This window comes from Ascidiella aspersa, chromosome 5 (genome assembly GCF_963924565.1).
Source record: "Ascidiella aspersa chromosome 5, kaAscAspe10.2, whole genome shotgun sequence".
NCBI classification, from domain to species: domain Eukaryota; kingdom Metazoa; phylum Chordata; class Ascidiacea; order Phlebobranchia; family Ascidiidae; genus Ascidiella; species Ascidiella aspersa.
Window position 1 is genome coordinate 11,995,300 of NC_139451.1, and position 2,500 is coordinate 11,997,799.

The following is a 2,500-nucleotide window of genomic DNA, read 5'->3' on the forward strand; positions in this document are numbered from 1 at the left end:
TCCTCCGCTTAGTAATATGCTTAAATTCAGCGGGTAGCCTCGTCCGACCTCAGGCCGAAAGTAAGGACCGGGACTATTCTTCCCGTTCCGCGCTCGCCGTCGGCGCCGCGCGCCGCCGCGCACCTCGATTCCCGCCCTTGAGCCGCCAGCCGTTGGCCTCTTCGAGGTCGACTCGCCGCCGCCGCGCGGGATTCTGGTCGCGATCGTCGCGCATCGTGCCGTGCTGTCTTGAGCGGGACGGGCGCTCGCGCGTCCGACGCCGCAGCAGCCGCGCGGAGAAATCCCCGCGCGGAACGTTTGCAACGCGACCCTGAGGCGGGCGCGGCCCCGGGATTGACCCGAGGCCGCAATTTGCGTTCAGAACGTCGATGCTCAATGTGTCCTGCAATTCACACTAATTCACGCAGCTAGCTGCGTCCTTCATCGACTCACGAGCCGAGTGATCCACCGCCAAGAGCCATCCACGATTGTTTCGCTCGCACAGTGCCTCGCACTATAGGGTGACAAAATAGACCGCGCCGAGCGGTCGGCCAGGCCGACGCTTGAAGCCGGAGCGCGCGGCACCGCGGCACTCGACGCGCAAACATTACCGGGTGACCGAATCGCCGGCCGGCGCGCCGCTCCTCGCGGGTCGGGCGCCGGGTAGCAAAGACTTTTTCTCTCGCTTGTCCGAGTTTCGCGTTCGCCGAAGCGTTTGCGAGACCGTTAATGATCCTTCCGCAGGTTCACCTACGGAAACCTTGTTACGACTTTTACTTCCTCTAAATGATCAAGTTAGATCGTCTTCTCGGACGCCGGCTCGACCGTTGCCGGCCGCGCCAGGTCCAATCGGAGGACCTCACTAAACCATTCAATCGGTAGTAGCGACGGGCGGTGTGTACAAAGGGCAGGGACGTAATCAACGCGAGCTAATGACTCGCGCTTACTGGGAATTCCTCGTTCAAGGGAAATAATTGCAATTCCCTATCCCTAGCACGACCGGGGTTCAGCGGGTTACCCAGACCTGTCGGCCAAGGCGAGCACATGCTGATCCGGTCAGTGTAGCGCGCGTGCGGCCCCGAACATCTAAGGGCATCACAGACCTGTTATTGCTCAATCTCGTGTGGCTAAACGCCACTAGTCCCTCTAAGAAGTTAGACGCCGACCGATTGGGTCGCGTAACTAGTTAGCAAGCCAGAGTCTCGTTCGTTATCGGAATTAACCAGACAAATCGCTCCACCAACTAAGAACGGCCATGCACCACCACCCACAGAATCAAGAAAGAGCTCTCAATCTGTCAATCCTCACTGTGTCCGGGCCGGGTGAGATTTCCCGTGTTGAGTCAAATTAAGCCGCAGGCTCCACTCCTGGTGGTGCCCTTCCGTCAATTCCTTTAAGTTTCAGCTTTGCAACCATACTTCCCCCGGAACCCAAAGACTTTGGTTTCCCGCAAGCTGCCGGAGAGGTCGTAAAACTAACGCCCCCCGATCGCTAGTTGGCATCGTTTATAGTCAGAACTAGGACGGTATCTGATCGTCTTCGAACCTCTGACTTTCGCTCTTGATTAAAGAAAACATTCTTGGCAAATGCTTTCGCAGTCGTTCGTCTTGCGCCGATCCAAGAATTTCACCTCTAACGGCACAGTACGAATGCCCCCGTCTGTCCCTCTTAATCATTACCTCGCGCTCCGAAAACCAACAAAATAGAACCGAGGTCCTATTCCATTATTCCATGCACCATTATTCAGGCGAATCGCCTGCTTTGAACACTCTAATTTTTTCAAAGTAAACGTTCCGGCCGCCGCCGACACTCAGTCAAGGGCACCGGCGGAGAACCGGAGGTGAGGCCAGGACGGCCAGTACACGCCTTGCGACGGACCGGCCGCCTGCGCCCAAAATCCAACTACGAGCTTTTTAACCGCAACAACTTAAATATACACTTTTGGAGCTGGAATTACCGCGGCTGCTGGCACCAGACTTGCCCTCCAATGGATACTCGTTAAAGGTTTTAAAGTGTACTCATTCCAATTACAGGGCCTCGTTTAGAGTCCTGTATTGTTATTTTTCGTCACTACCTCCCCGCGTCGGGAATGGGTAATTTGCGCGCCTGCTGCCTTCCTTGGATGTGGTAGCCGTTTCTCAGGCTCCCTCTCCGGAATCGAACCCTGATTCTCCGTTACCCGTAAGAACCTCGGTAGGCCAGTACCGTACCGACGAAAGTTGATAGGGCAGACACTTGAATGATCCGTCGCCGGTGCGAGACCGTGCGATCCGCAAAGTTATCCAGAGTCACCAAAGGTTGCGGGCCGAAGCCCGGTCGGTTTTTGGTCTGATAAAAGCACGCCTCCCGCGAGGTCGGCGCTTCACGCATGTATTAGCTCTAGCATTTCCACAGTTAACCACGTAAAACGTACGATCAAATGAACCATAACTGATTTAATGAGCCATTCGCAGTTTCACTGTACGAGAGCTCGTACTTAGACTTGCATGGCTTAATCTTTGAGACAAGCATATGACTACTG

The 2,500-nt window shown here is 55.4% G+C and overlaps 2 non-coding genes and 1 pseudogene across 2 annotated transcripts in view; all 3 read right to left on the reverse strand.

The window, feature by feature from the left end:
- LOC146143838 (large subunit ribosomal RNA) overlaps positions 1-57 on the reverse strand; it is a 3,678-nt pseudogene extending 3,621 nt beyond the window's left edge.
- Positions 58-305: 248 nt separating this feature from the next.
- Positions 306-459, reverse strand: LOC146143839 (5.8S ribosomal RNA). The gene has a single exon (XR_014501269.1). It is a non-coding gene; the product is annotated as a 5.8S ribosomal RNA (ribosomal RNA).
- Positions 460-706: 247 nt separating this feature from the next.
- The window catches only part of LOC146143840 (small subunit ribosomal RNA), a 1,811-nt gene continuing 17 nt past the window's right edge, over positions 707-2,500 (reverse strand). Inside the window, exon 1 of the ribosomal RNA XR_014500441.1 lies at positions 707-2,500. This exon is cut by the window's right edge and continues 17 nt beyond it. This is a non-coding gene — a ribosomal RNA (small subunit ribosomal RNA).